General features: G+C 43.9%; 1 non-coding gene across 1 annotated transcript; it reads right to left on the minus strand.

Annotated features, from left to right (window-relative positions):
- Positions 1 to 4776: 4776 nt before the first annotated feature.
- Positions 4777 to 4880, minus strand: LOC131897290 (U6 spliceosomal RNA). Its single transcript, XR_009375642.1, has one exon. It is a non-coding gene; the product is annotated as a U6 spliceosomal RNA (small nuclear RNA).
- Positions 4881 to 17298: the final 12418 nt, after the last annotated feature.

Below are 17298 nucleotides of genomic sequence, written 5' to 3' on the forward strand. Positions count from 1 at the left end.
GCCCCAGGAGAACTGTTCCAGACATGGGTTCTTGGGGTGTATTGCTGAGAGTCAGGTCTGGAACAAGTAAACTATCTAGGAGAGAGTGTGAGCATTTGCACAGAGTGTCTCAGCCCAGCCTGAGGTCTCAATTGGCTTGTTTGTCCCCCTTCATACTGAAGTACCTGCCCAAACTCTTCCCCTGGAGGTGGCCCCCCAAGGCCAGGCCGAGTGCCCTCAATGCTCCTAGCCCTGCCCAAGCTGAGCAGGGGAAGAAGGAAAAGGGAAGTGGAAGGGCAGCGAGGCTGCTTGCCCAGTGTGCAAAGAACAGGCTTCCCCTTCCATGACTTGCATAGCGTCAAGATGCCCAGGGGTTTTGGAGGGCTAGGGCACATTTGCATGTCCCTAAGGACCGTGTAAAAGGCAAGCAAAAAACGGCAAAAGATGATGACAACAGTTGAAATCCTATTTGCCTCTTTTTTACTATGTTAGAGGGAGGCAGTGGGCCTAGTGAACAGGGAGGTGGATGCATCGGGCAAAGCAGCAGCCCCTTGAGAGTGACTGGCCCTAGGAAGGGGAAGAGCACGGTCTGGTTAGCCAGAAACTGGCTTGTTAAGACATCTGGCTGTATTCTTACCTGATGTCCAGGAAGACTGAAACCTCAGCACAGGAACCCCCTTGGGTCCAGGAAAGGCTCTGGTCATGACCTCTTGCATCTCAGCTCTAAGAGGACCACCCCACAGAAGATTGTCTGTTGCTCCAAGGTCCAGAAAGGGAGTGCCTGCCAGGCTTCTTATATGAGGAGGTGTTTGCCTCCTCCATGCTCAAGGGCAGAAGTCCAAGCCCCTGTTTCCTTCACAGTCTGCTCCAGAACGGCTGCCCTGACCTGGGATTGTGGAGCTACACCAGTGGCCACTTCTGAGTCCACTGATGACTTAGAGGGGTGACAGCGTGCTATGTACTCTTATCATTGCTGTCATCACCGACTCCGACAAAAACAAGGCAGGAAGAATTAGTTCTGGTTTACAGTACCCCTGGCAGGGGAGGCATGGCAGGATCTTGAAGCAGCTGGTCACTTTGCATCTGCAGTCAGGAAGAAGAGACCAATGAACATGGGTGTTTAGCTAGCTTCCTTAAATGCTGCCACCCTCCTTTAGGGTTGGTCTTCCTACTCAATTATCCTTCCTAATCAAGATAATCCCTCACAGGCATGCCCAGAGGCTATCCTAAATTATTCCTCAGTGTACCTGGAGGCTTATGTCCTAGGCAATTCTAGACTCTATCAAGTTGACAGCACTAATCATATCACAGGTTTTAAGAGGAAGGTGCAGGCACCAACCAAAAGGTATGTTTTGAACTCTGGCCAGGATACTGATCTGTGCTGGGCTCTGGGTTCTAGTTCACTCACTCTCTGTCCCAGTCCTGCTACTGAGATTCAGTGAGGCCTCTGTTTCCCATCTGAGAAATGGAGTAGGTTTGGAAGAGCTGTGTCCACTCCAGCTCCCTGCTTGTACACCAACCCTGTCCAGATGGGCAGCCAGGGAAGAGCCGCCGCTCCAATGGTCAAACCACCAAAATGGCCAGTTTTTTCTAAGTGAAGGCATGAGAAGCCTAGCTAACAGGAAGAAGTGCAAGTATTCCCACTGGAGAGGATGTTGGGCTAGGTGTTTCCAGGTTCTTGGCCCCTTGTTTAAGAGTGAAATGAAAAGGCTAGAGACCTCTTCCAGAGGTCCTGAGTCCAATTCCCAGCAACCACATGGTGGCTCACAACTATCTATAATGGGATCTGAAGCCTGCTTCTGCTGTACAGGTGTGAATGCAGATAGAGCACTCATATGCATAAAATACAGAAATCTTTAAGTGAAATAAAAGCCCACACAGATTGTTGTAAAATAGCATGGAAACTTTATTCAAAGAATAGAACAATTCAGAACACATCACAAGAAAATAGTGGTCCATACTCAAGGGCACAATTTCCTTTTTAAAAAATGTATATGAGGGGTTGGGGATTTAGCTCAGTGGTAGAGCGTTTGCCTAGCAAGCACAAGGCCCTGGGTTCGGTCCTCAGCTCTGAAAAAAAGAAAAAAATGTATATGAGTGTTTTGCCTGCATGTATGTCTGTGCACTACCTGCATGCAGTGCTCATAGAGGCCAGAAGACCTCAGATCCCTTCAAACTGGAATTACAGATGGCTGTGAGCCACCATGTGGATACTGGGAATCAAAATGAAGTTCTTTGCAAGACCAGCAAGTGCTCTTAACCTCCAAGCCATCTCTCTAGCCATAAGGCTTCCTTTTATGGAGCTCAAGAGGAGTTTGGTTACTAGGGGGATCTGTAGCATGGTTCTTTATCTTGACAGATTGAGTCATAAACTTTAATGCTATGCATATTCTTTCTCATAGTGTATCTGATTTTAATCATATACATACCCAATTATGCACAGACATTAAATAGTAAATAGATTTCTCCTTAAAAGTTCACTTAGAGAAGACAGTTTGCTTTATTGTACATGTACCCCAAACCAGTCCAGGTTAGATTAATCCACTTCTCTGTACCCATGTATTCCTGTATTGAGAATCTGCCAAGTTTGATGCTCTTTAAGGGGAAGAGAAACTTCTTCCATTGTTCAGAGTGGAGTGGGTTTGTAGCTAAATACAAATGAGAGTCCTGGGTTGCTAAGTTGCTAGGAACAGTGCTCAGAGAGGGGTGTGTGTGTGTGTATGTGTGTGTGTGCATAGTACATACAGGTGAGAGTCCTAAAATGTTAAATGCATTATAAAAGGTTTGTGTGCTGCAACCTAAGTCAGAAGCTCATCTTTTAGTAAAAGGGGGACCTGTAGGGCCCTAGCCCCCGTTTTGGGTAACTGTTGCCTTGCTTGCTGACCTTGATCTTGATATCCTCCCTATGCTAATTCCCTGCCAGTTCCACCCTCCTGAATGCTTAAGGGAAGTTCCTTGTCGGTGTATCCTGCATAATGGGCGTTAACAGCTTGGATGCAAGATTGTAAAACATCTGTAGCGAACTTCTGCCCTCTGGGGTTCTCCCATTGTGCTGTAAGCCTGTATTTAAGACCTCTTCCCTCCTTCAATAAACAGCATTCGGCATACAAAAAAAAATAAATTAAAAAAAAAAGGTTTGTGTGCATAGTCTAAACCAAGTAGAGTCCCAGGTTGCCAAACTATTCTTTATGGTTGTCTGCCTCACTGGGTGCTGACTGGGTTTGGAGCCCCTTTCTGGGGTGGCAAGGTAGCAGGTATGTAGGTGATGAGAAATGTTTAGACAACCACTGGGGTGATATGGAGGCAGTTTGAGACCATCCACAGAGACCACTGAGATACCTTAGGTGATATAAAATGGGCATGGTGAAGAACTACCTTGGAGGAAAGTTGGAGATGGGTACCTAGGGGGGCTGCTAAGCTCAGATGAGATGGAACTTGTGGGAGTTAGGGACAGGCAAAGGTTCTTAATAGCAGTGAGTAACACCAGTAAAACTTAAGCAGCCAAGGAAAGAAGGCTATGTGGCTGGGAAGGGTTTTGTGTACTCTGGCGGGAACTCTCAGGAGTGTTGAGATACAAGGGTCTTATGAAGAGAGAAAGGTCAGTATGCAGGGATGAGGAGAAGGGTGGATCATGGTGAGGACAGTAGGAAGGAGCAAAGGAAGGAGGGTTTAAGGGTTTGCTGCAGGGTCCTGGTGGGGGAAGGGTAATGGCGTCCAGGGGAAAGCTGGACTGACTGTGGAAGCTGAGGGTTCAGATGGGCCCCTATGGGCTATTTGCCACAAGGTCACGAAAGATAACAGCTTCTAGTGGCCTTGGTTCTGACTTATTTTCCAAGATGAAAATAAACTTTTCAAAAAATATTGTTGACATTTTGTTGTTCGTTCATTTTGAGACAGGGTTTTACTATACAGCCTCGGCTGGCCTAGAATTCACTGTAGATAAAGCTGAATCCCGATTGCTGGACTAAAGGCTTGTACCGCCATGCCTGCCTTTTGGTTTTGGGAATGGGTCTCACTATGTATTCCAGGTTGACCTTAAACTTGGAGTGAGCCTCCTGCTTCAGCCTTCTGAGTACTGAGATTATAGGTATGTGGTATCACAGCAATTACTGTTGAGTTTTGTTTTTTATTTTGTTTTTTGAGATAGTGTCTTAACCATGTAACTTTGACTTTGAGTTCACAGAAATTCATCTGCCTCCATCTCCTTGTGCTGAGATTGAAGGTGTGAGCCACCACACCCTGCTGAGTGGTTTGGGGTTTTTTGTTTGTTTGTTTAGTTGGTTGGTTTTGATTTTTTTTAAATACTTATTTATTTTATGTATATGAGTGACCTGTCTTCATGCACACCAGAAGAGGGAGTTGTATCCCATTACAGATGGTTATGAGCCACCGTGTGGTTGCTGGGAACTGAACTCAGGACCTTTGGAAGAGCAGCCAGGGCTTTTTTTTTTTTTTTTTTGGTTTCTCGAGACAGGGTTTCTTTGTGTAGTTTTGCACCTTTCCTGGAACTCACTTTGTAGACCAGGCTGGCCTCGAACTCACAGAGATCCGCCTGGCTCTGCCTCCCGAGTGCTGGGATTAAAGGTGTGCGCCACCACTGCCCGGCAACAGCCAGTGCTCTTAACCACTGAGCGACTTCTCCAGCCCTGGTTTTGGTTTTGATGCTTTGTAGCTTTGGCTGTCCTGGAACTCACTTTGTAGATCAGGCTGGCCTCAAACTCAGAGATCCTCCTGCCCTGCCTTCCAAGTGCTGGGATTAAAGGTGTGCGCCACCACCGCCCAGCTATTACTTTTTTTTTAATAATAAAACATTTCATGAATTTGCATAGCATCATTGCACAGGGGCCATGCTAATGTCTGTATCCTTTTATTTTCAGTATATGTACTGCTGAGTTGAGCTCTTGAAAGGTTAAGGTCTGTATGTCCATCTTTTTGTGGAATGCAGATATTTTCTCCTATCTTTAGCTTACCTTTTTAGACCCTTGTAAGGGCGTGTGGATCAAAAGCTTTCGGCTTTGGTTAAGATCCCATTTACCAATATTTCCTTTTGAGGTCATGCTTTTGATATTCAGTTTAGGAAATTGTTGCTTAATTCTAGATCCCAGAGACTTTCTACTAGTGCTTTTTGGAAAGGATGATAGGTTTATATTTAAATCCTTTGTTCAGTTTGACTAAATCCTTGCATAAAGTATGATATTCTTAGGTTGATCTGCCTCCTTCACCTTCCCCTCCCCCAGCTTCACTTCTTAGTAAGTTAGGTGGACTGACGTTTTTTTCCTACATAATTAACCTTTTCCAAAATTGTTTTAGCTGTCATGTCAATTTTTAGAATAATGTTGTATCTATCCAAAAATATTGCTCAGATTTTGGTAGGAATTAGGTTAAACTTAGAGCTAAATTTGGAGGAAATTGATGTTTTTATTATTTTGAATATAGTAGTGTGTGAACATAATATGTCTCATTCATTTATTTAGAACTTTTCTTTCTTCCTTCCTTTCTCTCTTTCTTTCTTTCTCTTTTTCTAACTTCAGGGGGAATTTTATTAGTATTTAAAAGAAAAACACCTGAAGGCAGGCAAGCTGTAAATCTCAGTTACTGCCCAAAGAGGGGCAGTGGAGGAGAGAAGGAAAAAGCCATGCTGATTGAGTTAAGCTGGCATGGAGGTCCGCCACTTGCTTGTGGGTAGCCACATGGAGGGAAAGGAGCCTTCAGAGAAAGAGCAAGGAAAAGCATAGTTCTGGCCAGCATTTGCAAGAAAGAGAAAGAAAAATGAATAGTTACACCTTTCTCAATTGGAACAAAGAAAGGTGGGCAGATCCAGTGAACCTCATTACAACTTTGTGAATCTCACTGTAACTTTGTGGCAGCTTATAGGGGGGCTGCCACACATTGTTTTCTTTTCTTTCTTTTTTCTTTCTTTTTTTTTTTTCTTTTGCTAGGCGGTGTGGATAGGGGCGTGGAAGGGTGTTGTTTTTTTGAGACAGGGTTTCTTACCCTGTGTAACAACTCTGCCTGTCCTGTAACTTGCTTTGTAGACAAGGCTAGCCTCAAACTCACAGAGATCTGCCTGGCTTTGCCTCCTGAGTGCTGGGACTAAAGGTATGCACCGCCACTATCCAGCAAACTGTTTTCTTAATCAGTGTTTTATAGTTTTCAGTGTACAAATTGTATTTTGTTAAATTTATGTTAAATATTCCATTTTAACCCATTGTAAATGTGTGGTATTTAAGTATCAGTGTCCCTATGTTTACTGCTAGTAGGAAGATATAATTGACTTTTTCTTTTTTTTTTTTTTTTTTTTTTTTGGTTTTTCGAGACAGGGTTTCTCTGTGTAGCTTTGCGCCTTTCCTGGGACTCACTTGGTAGTCCAGGCTGGCCTCGAACTCACAGAGATCCGCCTGGCTCTGCCTCCCGAGTGCTGGGATTAAAGGCGTGCGCCACCACCGCCCGGCTAATTGACTTTTTCTAATGTTATTTGTGGGACAGGGAGATAGCGCTTCATGGAAAGGTACTAGTTGTGCAGGTCTCCTGACCCAGGTTCCATCCCCAGCACTTGGTAAGTGCTGCATGGGCTTGTTTGTGTTCCTACAGCAAGGTGAGAGGTGGAAAGAAGAGAATTACCCAGAAACTCCTGGGCCAGCTAACCTGGAGCAAGCAGTGGAACAGCAGAAACAAGAGAGACCTTGCCTCAACAAGCTGTGAGGCAAGAAGCAACTACAGAAATTGCCCTTTGACCTCCACACAACATGCTAGCACCTGCACTTACATATACACAAAATAAAAAAAAAAATTTTTAAGTCTTTTCTGTCTTGTCTTTGTTTGTTTGTTTTTTTAAAGATTTGTTTATTTTTCTTTATGTGTATCCTGTGTCTGTGTGTTTGCACATGTATGTGGTTTCCATGGAAGAAAGAAAAGGGTGTCAGGTTCCTTAGAGCTGGTTACAAGCATTGTAAGCTGCCTAACATGCTTGTTGAGAATTGAACTCCATTCCTCTGGAAGAACACCAAGTGCCCTTAACTGCTGAGTGAATGAAAATGAAGACATGGGGCCAGGCGGTGGTGGTGGTGGTGGTGGTGGTGGTGGTGGTGGTGCACGCCTTTAATCCCAGCACTTGGAGGCAGAGCAGGCGGATCTCTGTCAGTTCAAGGCCAGCCTGGGCTACAGAGTGAGTTTCAGGACAGGCTCCAAAGCTACGCAGAGAAACCTTGTCTTGAAAAACCAAAAAAAAAAAAAAAAAGAAGAAAAGAAAATGAAGACGACATGGTCAATCCTAGTTACGGTTGAGGAGAAGGTTTTATTGTAGACATGAGGGAGAATAGAGCCAGAGGCATCTGGAAGTTACAGACTAAACCAGGCCATAAGAGGAGAGAGACAGGGAGATAGAGGAACCAAGAGGCCAAGAGAGGACCAAAAGAACAAGTAGCCAAAACGACTGGGTTATATATAGGAGAAAAGAGAAGCTGGGGGAAGGGAAGGGAAGCTTAGGAGCTGGAGAGGTTTAGAGTAGGGGGGTGGGTCAGACAGGATGATTTGTAAGTAGAGACTGAAGGAGCCAAGAGGTTAGCATAGACCTTGATATGCTAATAGGCACCACAGGCATAGGCTATTGGAGGAGCCATATTTCCCTTAAGTCCTTGAGGAAATGCTTTTGTCTAAATGCCAGACTTTGGGAAAACGAATTTTGTGAGACCTAACACTGAGCCATCTCTCCAGCCCCTAGTTCTAGGAGGGTTTTTGTTGGTGGTGGTGGTAGTTTATTTAATGTGTTTTCAAGACAGGTTTGCTGTGTGTAGCCTTGGCTGTCAACCAGAAGGAGCTGATGTTGCAGAATATATTCAAAGGGAGCCTACTGGAGAATTCCCTCTTGCACTGGAGATACTGCAGTTACTTGTATTCAGACAGTGATTGGCAGAGACCTTCCCTCACTGTGGAGATCAATCTGCATTACTCAAAGCTCACTGATGGAAGAGTAAATCTCATTCAGAAACAAACAGAATGTTTGACTAAATATCTGAGTACGGTGACCCAGTGTCTTAGTTACTGTTCTATTGCTGTGAAGAGACACCATGACCAAGGCAGCTCTTACAAAAGAAAGCATTTAATTGGGGGCTTGCTTACAGTTCCAGACGGTTAGTCCACGATCACCATGGTGAGGAGCATGGCAGCATGCAGGCAGGCAGGCGTGGTGCTGGAGAAGTAGCTGAGAGCTCTAAATCCTGATCCATAGGCAGCAGAAAGAGAGAGACAGGCAGGCAGGCAGGCAATGACTGACTGACTGACAGATTGGGCCTGGCCTGGGCTTTTGAAACCTCAGACCACATTTCTGTTGACACACCTCCTCCAATAAGGCTATGCCTCCTAATCCTTTCCAAACATTTCATCTACTGACGACCAAGCAAGCAAATATATGAACCTTTGAGAGGCATTGTCATTCAAACCAATACACCCAGGGACATTGATACCTATTAGCCATCATCATTTCCCTCTGATTCACAACATCTGGGTGCTCCAGAATTTGACCTCCTATGTCTCCCCAATGTCAATATCAATCAGTACTAGGTCTTCTTTCCTTGACTGAATTTTATCAATTTTATTGATCACTTTGAAGAACCAACTTTTTGTTTCATTGATTTTCTCATTTTCTTTCTTTCTTTCTTTCTTTCTTTCTTTCTTTCTCTCTTTCTTTCTTTTTTGACCGGGTTTCTCTGTATAGCTTTGTGCCTTTCCTGGAACTCACTCTGCAGCCCAGGCTAGCCTCGAACTCACAGAGATCCACCTGCCTCTGCCTCCTCAGTGCTGGTATTAATGGCGTGGACCACCACCGCCTGGCTGATTTTCTCATTTTCAATTCCACTGATTTCTATATTACTTCCTTTCATTTGTTTTCGGTTAATTTTGCTCATCTATATCTATGTTCTCAAGATGGGAGCTGGGGTGGGGGCAGGCTGGAGAGATGTCTCAGTGGTTAAGAGCACGGACTGCTCTTTTAGGGGACCCAGAGTCAATTCCCAGCACCCACATGGCAGCTCACACCTGTTCATAACTCCAATTCCAGGGGATCTGACACCCTCACACAAATATACAGGCAAAACACCAATGAACATTAAAAAAAAAAAAAAAAAAAAAAAAAGATGGGAGCTGGGATCTTGCACCATTGCTTTGAGATACTGTTTCTTTTCTTTTTAAGATAAGTTCTTGCTATGTAACCCTAGCTAACCTGGAACTCGCTATGTAGACCAGGCTGGTATTGAACTTAGAGCAGTCCTCTTGCATCTGTCTCCTGAGTTCTGGGATTACAGGCATATACAACTAAGCCTGGCCATGTTTCTTTTTTTTCTAAGATATGTATTTAGAGTTTAGATTTCCCTGTGTCCACAGTTTTTGATATGCTGTATCTTTTTCACTGGATTTAATGTATTTCAATTTCCTAATGCCTCTTTTTTGTTCTATTTTTTATTTTTATTTTTTATTATTAAGAGATTTTCTATTCATTTTACATAGCAACCACAGATTCCCCTCTCCTCCATCCTCCCGCCCTCCCCCAGCCTTCCCCCCACCCACTTCTTTTTTGTTTTATTTTGGTTTTTAATTTTAGGTGGTAGGGAGATGGCTCAGTGGTCAAAAACACTTGTTGCTCTTATAGAGGACTTGGGTACAATTCCAGCACTCAGTTCTAGCTCATATCCAGTTCCAAGGGATCTGTCACACACACACACACACACACACACACACACACACACACACACACACTTCTGACACCACAGGCATCACACATGGTACACATACATACATACAGAACACTCATATACCTAAAATATAAATTAATCTAATATTTTTAAATTTTTAGTTTTAATAATAATATGTTTATGTGTGGGTGCCCATGTGAGTTCAGCTGTCCAAGGAGACCAAAAGAGGATTTCCTTGGATTGGAGTTACAAGTATCTAATATGGATGCTGGAAACCAGACCCAGGGCCTCTGCAAGAGCAGTATATACTCTTAAGCACTAAGCCATCTTTCCAGCCCTTATTATGAAACAGGATCTCACCAAATAAACCAGGCTAGCCTTAAACTCTAAGGCCTCCTGATTTCTGCCTCCCAAATTCTAGGATTACAGGCATGTGCCACCACACCAGGCTTTTATCATGTTTCTTTTTTTTTCTTTTTTCTTTTTTTTTTTTTTTTTTTTTGGTTTTTCGAGACAAGGTTTCTCCGTGTAGCTTTGCGCCTTTCCTGGGACTCACTTGGTAGCCCAGGCTGGCCTCGAACTCACAGAGATCCACCTGGCTCTGCCTCCCGAGTGCTGGGATTAAAGGCGTGCACCACCACTGCCCGGCCTTTTATCATATTTCTGTGCCATGTGTTTCATTATTATTTAAAGGTGTGCACCACCCACCCATATCTAGGTTTTGTTGTTGTTGTTGTTTGTTTTTTCCAGACAGCGTTTCTCTATGTAGTCCTGGCTGTCCTAGAACTCCCTCTGTAGACCAGGCTGGCCTCAAACTCAGAGATCCTCCTGCCACTGCCTCCTGAGTGCTGGGATTAAAGGTGTGTGCCACCACCACCCCGCTAAAGTAATTATTGGTACATTGGATTTTAGTTTTTGTTGGGGGAGATTTGTTTGTGTTGATTGCTTGAGACCACCAGTAGAGTCCAACATTGGTTCAGAGGACAGAGTACACATTCAGCTGGCTGGAGTGGACCATAGAGTTGAGTTTCCTGGTCTACTCAGAGATAGAAGGACACACAGAGGAGAAAAAGGAGGAGCCGAGACATTGCTGGTGGGGAGAGACAGATGTTCATGTCTTTGTCGCTCCGTGGCTCTCTCAAGCTTATTCCCTAATATTTATTTACTCCTGAGTTATATTTTTTAATAAAACGAAAAGAAATTGCAGTGTTTTGCCATTTTACTTTTTATTTTCTTTCTTCCTCATTTCACTTCTCTTTTCTTGCCTTCCTGTGGGATACATGAACATTGTTTAGAATTCCATTTTGATTTTTTTGTAGTGTTATTAGCATAATATTTGTGTAATTTTCTCAGTGGTTTTCTGGGTATTACAATAAACATGAATACATTATCATAGTCTATTCATATTGACATTTAGTATTATGAGTGAAGTACAGAAACTTCACTACATTTGTCTCCTTACCTTATCCACTAAAACCTAGAAATACTTTTGTTTAGTGGGTTTTTTTTGTTTTGTTTTGTTTTGTTTTTGTTTTTTTTAGAATTTCTCTCTGTAACCCTTGCTGTCCTGGAACTCACTCTATAGGCCAGGCTGGCCTCAAAGTTGGAGATCAATCTGCCTCTGAGTGCTAGGGTTAAAGGTGTGCACCATTATCACTGAGCAAAACCTATAATTTAAAAAAAATTCCTATATGTACATTTATATAACATATCCTATATGTACATAGACTGTAGCCGGCCTTCTTTTAGGCCAAATCATGACACAGTGACTTATTATTAGTTATCAATGTGCGTCCTTATCTTAGCTCTTATTTGAATCTGTTTCTCTTTACATTTTGCCTCGGAGCTTTTTACCTTTCTTTTTTTCAGTATGTCCTACTTTTTCACTGTTTTTCATGTCTGGCTGGCTGGCAGCTGCCTGGCTTCTGGCCCTGGGTGTGTTATTCTCTTTTTCCCTTTTTCTCTCTTTTTTCAAGCCTAGATTTCTCCTCCTCCTAATTCTCTCAGCCCTCCAGCCCCTCCTGTCCCTCTCCTGCCTAGCTATTGGCCATTCAGCTTTTTATTAGACCAATCAGGTGCCTTAGGCACTCAAGGTGAAACAAATGCAACACATTTTCACAAAATTAAACAAATGTAGCACAAATAAATGTAACACATCTTTACATTGTTAAAGGCAGCAGAAACAAATGTAACACATGTTTACATAGTTAAAGTAATATTCTGCAACATAAACAAATGTAACACATCTTTGCCTAGTTAAAATAATGATATTCCACAACATTAGACAGTGTTATTTTTTGCTTCAACAATTCAGCATGGTTTAATTTACCTTTTTTTTTTTTTGGTTTTTCGAGACAGGGTTTCTCTGTGCAGCTTTGGTGCCTGTCCTGGAACTTGCTCTGTAAACCAGGCTGGCCTCGAACTCACAGAGATGTGCCTGGCTCTGCCTCCAGAGTGCTGGGATTAAAGGCGTGCGCCACCACCGCCCGGCTTAATTTACTTATTTTTATTTTAAGTACATTGGTGTTTTGTCTGCATGTATGTCTGTATGAAGATGTCAGTATGGTTTAAGAAACACATTGATGGGGCTGGAGAGATGGCTCAGCAGTTAAGAGCACTGGCTGCTCTTCCAGAGGACCCAGGTTCAATTCCCAACACCCACATGGCTCACAACTGTCTATAACTCTAGTTCCAGGGGACCCAACACCCATGGCAAAACACCAAAGCAGATAAAATTAAAAAAAAAATTTAAAAAAGAAAGAAACACATTGATGATGTCCAATCTCACTTACCTGTCTTGCATTCATTGCATTATTCTTTTTCCATTGCTGAAGATGGCTTCTGTTATCATGATTTTCCTCCTTGAGAGCTTCCTTCAGCTAATCGTCCTATGTGTGACACACATATGTACAGGCATGGGCCTGCATACACACAGGTATACACAAACACACACACACTCATGCGGACATGTACACACATACACATGCATATCTGCGCATGTGCACAGAGGCCAAAAGAGGGTGCTGGGGTCCTCTACTTATCTCTGCCTGTTCCTTTGAGGCAGAGTTTTTCTGAGAACCTGGAGCTTCTTCTTTTTTTTTTTTTTTTTTTCTCGTCCATTTTCTGGGCTAGGCTGGAAGCCAGAAAGCCTCAGCAACCTTCCTGTCTGCCCCTCGGAGGAGCTGGGGTTTTACAGGCATTCATAGGACGTTAGCTTGTTACGTGCACTGAGATCTGAACTCCTGTTCTCTGGATTGTGCAGCGGGCTCCCTGACTGCTGAGTCTTTGCTCTTGCTTGTGTGTCTCTCTCCTGTGTAGTTCTGTTCACAGTGCATTGTTCTCATCTTCCTGTTGTTCCTCTAACATTAGAGATTCTCTTTATTTGTTCTCTTTCAATCTGAAGGAGTTTCATTAAATAGAGAATTCCTGGTGGACAGTTCTTTTCTAGGAGAGTGGTGTCCACATCTTCCTGGCTTCAGTGGCTTCTGCTGAGACACCCCTTCCCTGCAGGCAGTGTATCATCTTTCTGAGTCCACTTTGCAGATGTTTTGTCCCCAGTTCAGAAGTTTAACTACGATGCACAGAGCAGGCTTCTGGGGGGTTGTCTTATTTGGATTCCACTAACCTTGAATGTGTAGGTTTATATCTTTTGCTGTATTTGCGGTTTCTGCTATTAGACTTAAAAAAATGTTCTCAGCCCATGCTTCTTCTTGGACTTCACTGACAAAAAGCCTAGCAAAAACTAGATTTATTTTAATAGTTTTATAGATCATCTTCAAGGCTCTTTCAATCTGGTTTCTCTCTCTAGTGTGGGTGGGAAACTTTTATGACCTTATCTTCCAGTTCAGAGTCCAGATTCATTCCTACATCCTATTTAATTTGCTATTGAATCTATCCAGTAAGTTTTGCAAAATCTTTTTTTTTTTTTCAGTTCTGTAATTTGCCTCTGGTTCTTTTGACAAAGAATTTTCCCTGAACTTTTCTATTTGTTCATCTATTTCAAGATAATTTGTAATGACTGTTGAAGCATTTTGGGGGATGGATGCTTGACAGCCTTTGTCAGACAATTCCACGTCTGATTCCTTTGTGCCGCCCCTGGCTGATGATCTCTTCGCAGTCAAGCTGTGAGTTTTGATTGAAATCATCCCCCAACCATGACTGGACAATTCGGATTAGGGTTATGAGACTGAATCCTGCTTAACTCTGCCCTGTCCTTTAGCTGGGCTGTTGTTTTGTGCAGGTGAGGACTTCCTGGGCTGCGCCTGTGGGTTGTGGTTCTCACGACACTGCAGTTTTAAGAGTCCTTGCCATTCTGTCCTGGTCTATTTTATTCATCAGGTGCCACGGAGGTATCTACTTAATTCTTTGGGGTGGGGTTGCCTATGGGGATAGAGGTGCTTTCTCAGGCGGCCCAGAGTGGCTGGGTGGGAGGGGTAGAGACCAACTGAGGTGGACTCACTAGTCTCAGGCTCCTGCCTTGTCTCTGCTGAATCCAGGGAAGGTACTCATTTTTTTTTTTTTTTTAAATCTGGATCTCGCTCTGTAGATCAGGCTGGCCTTGAACTCAAAGAGATCCACCTGGCTCTGCCTCCTGAGTGCTGAGATTAAAGGCGTGTGCCACCACCGGCGGGCCAGGGAAGGTACTCAAGCTTCCCTCACTGCTGGGTGGGGTTCTAGGGAGACACAGATGTACCTGGGCACCTCCGCCACTGACTGGAGGTTCAGAAGATGCTGGGCCTAGACTCCTGATTGAGCAGGGTGTGGGAGACTGCAACTTGTGTGTCTCCTAGGCCCCTGGCCAGCCTGCTTTCTTCCTCCTGTCATGGAGACTTCTACAGTTATCTGCTGTGTCACTTAAGAGCTGTGCTTGGTTGGAAGGAGCAGGAAGAGATTAGTATCATCAGGCTTGACTAGAAGCCTCCGGTTACCTCCTGGTTTGAGACAGGCTCTTGCCTCGTCGTGCCCCATTTCGGTCTGTCAGGTGCTGCTATCGCAGACGGGTACCCCAGGCCAGGTTCCACGGTCACTTTTAGAGCAGTTTCAGTGCCATCAGCAGTCACTCTCAATTTCCTTCTCCCACAGTCCATGGCAACTAAATCCATCTTTGTGGATTTGCCTAGTCGGGACATTTTCTCCAAGTGGGGACGCATAGCGTGTGTCGTTTGTGCCTGGCTCCTTTGCCTGAACTTGTTTGCCAGGTTCTTCCACATTATGACATGTCAGTAGTTCATCTTCCTTTTAATCTCAAATAATATTCTATTTATGGTTATACATTTTATTTATCATCAGTCACTTCCCCCCCTTTTTGCCTGTTGTGAATAATACCGCTTTTAATGTTCCGTATAAGACATGTATTTTCATTTCTTTCTTTCTTTTATTTCCCCTCCTCCAAGACAGGGTTTCTCTGTGTAGTTATGACTGTCCTGGAACTAGCGCTGTAGACCAGGCTGGTCTCGAACTCACAGAGAACCACCTGCCTCTGCCTCCCGAGTGCTGGGATTAAGGGTGTGCGCCACCACCGCCCAGCTGTATTTTCATTTCTTTTGAGCATGAATGTAGAGTGGAGTCGCAGTGGCAGGCTAACTCGATGCTTAGCATTTGAGGAACAGCCCCTGTTTTCCAAAGTACCATGCATAGGAGTCTCAGTGTTTCTACATCCCTGCCAGCACTCACCCTAGACCTTTTGGGTTCTGTTTATCCCCGAGGTTGTGCAGTCACATCTTGCATTTACAGTTCCATGATGGTTGATGATGTGAGGTGTTTCCCTGTGCCCACTGGGACGTCCTCTTTGCAGAAGAGTTTGTTCCAGTCCTTGGCCCATTTTTAAAAATGTTTTTTTTGTTTTGAGTTGAGGATCTTGTCTTTCATTCTGAGGGAGATGGCATCCATGATGTTCTCAGTTTGGGAACGATGGAATCACTTGAGGGGCTGCACTGCACGGGGAAATGCATAGAGAACTAGGGAGGTACAAAGAAGATCTGAGTGATGAGTCAGACACAGGGGTCATCCAGGTGAGGGAAGATGTTGACTGGCCTTGGGAGAACAGAGGAGTTGGTGTTGCAGGTCTGGTTCTGGGTGCATTGTAAGAGGAACTCACAGAATTTGCTGATGGAATTTTCTTTTTTTTTTTTGACAATGTCTCACTATGTAGTTCTGGTTGTCCTCAATAAACTCATAGAGACCTGCCTGTCTCTGCCTCCTGAGTGCTGGGAATAAAGGTATGCACCACCATGTCTGGCTGCTGATGGATCTTGTGTGAGCAGTTGAGACTGCTTGTCATTGAGAGGCATGAGGGTCCCAGTAGTGTGAGACTTTCTTCGTGTCATACAGCTTCTGGAACACAGAATGAGTATCTTCATCAAAGGAAATTTGTTGTCCCACAGTCTGGAGTCCAAAAGTCCCAAATAAGTGCCTGTAGGGCTACCTCCTTCTCAAACCTTGAGTGAAAGACCCTTCCTGTCTCTTCTAGCTCCTGATTATGAAGCTGTCAGGCCTTCATCATCCTTGGCTTTGCGGTAACATCACTGCAGTCTTTGTCCTACTGTGTCTGAATTTCCTGTTTCCCACAAGGATACTAGGCACAGGAGTAGGGCCTGGCTTAATGACATGACCTTGAGTACACATGTGAGGACTGTTTCCAAACCAGGTCATGGTTCAGTACTGTGACTGAGGACTTCAAAACACCTTTACAGGAGACACACCTCTTCCTGCAGTGAAGGAAGACAACAAAGCAGTTTGTGGATGAAGGCTGAAGCCGAGCCTCAGAGGGGTTACGTCAGAGAGGCCCATTAGGCCTCCTGGAAGAAGCTGAGGAGGCTGCTGAGGAATGGTTTTTAAAAAACTTACAACCGTGACTCATACAACTCCCAAGTGAAGATGTGTCAAAGATTTATTTAATCATCCATGAGCAAAGCCAGCATGATGCTGAGACCGTTCATGAGACTGAAGAGAGGTATTTGCAGTGGCTGACACAGAGCTTGTTTGAGTCCGGCTTGCTAACCTAGATTACAGAATAAAACTGTTAATGCTCTCCGGGGCCATCAAATGGCTACTTTTTCTATCATCTTTTCCCCTAGGCAGAAATAATTTTCTATTATTCACTGTTGAATTTATTTGCACTGTCATCAGAGAAGAATCATTTAACATAGCCATCTGTTTTCTACAAGTTCAAAATCTACCTTTACTGACTTATAAAAGACCATAATTAATGGTCTAGCAAGATGCATACCCCAGGAGTCAGAAAATTCCCTTGGCGAGTCTGCCAGAAAACATTCAAGCTGATGGCGAAGACACATGCCACTCTTTTGCTTAATCCTAAGTTTTGGAGAAGCTTTATTAGTTCCTGCTTGTGATGGTAATCTTCAAGGGTTATTGTTGTCCCAGGAAAATCAGTCTCCTTGTGTGCTGACCTGATTCATGCACACAGGCACTGTGAGAAGTGGTAATTAACTTGGATGAACCTCCTTGTTAGGTGGTATATCTAAGCCATGCATTACACAAGACCAAGGCCGGAAAATCGGCTCTGTCTGAAGATGTCATCATGAGGAACGTGGGACTGAGCCTCAATTATGCCTAAGGTATATTATGATTTGCCTTTCTATTCCTTGGCTAGGAAGGTGAGCCAAACTAATCT

Source organism: Peromyscus eremicus, chromosome 20 (assembly GCF_949786415.1).
Source record: "Peromyscus eremicus chromosome 20, PerEre_H2_v1, whole genome shotgun sequence".
Classification (NCBI taxonomy): domain Eukaryota; kingdom Metazoa; phylum Chordata; class Mammalia; order Rodentia; family Cricetidae; genus Peromyscus; species Peromyscus eremicus.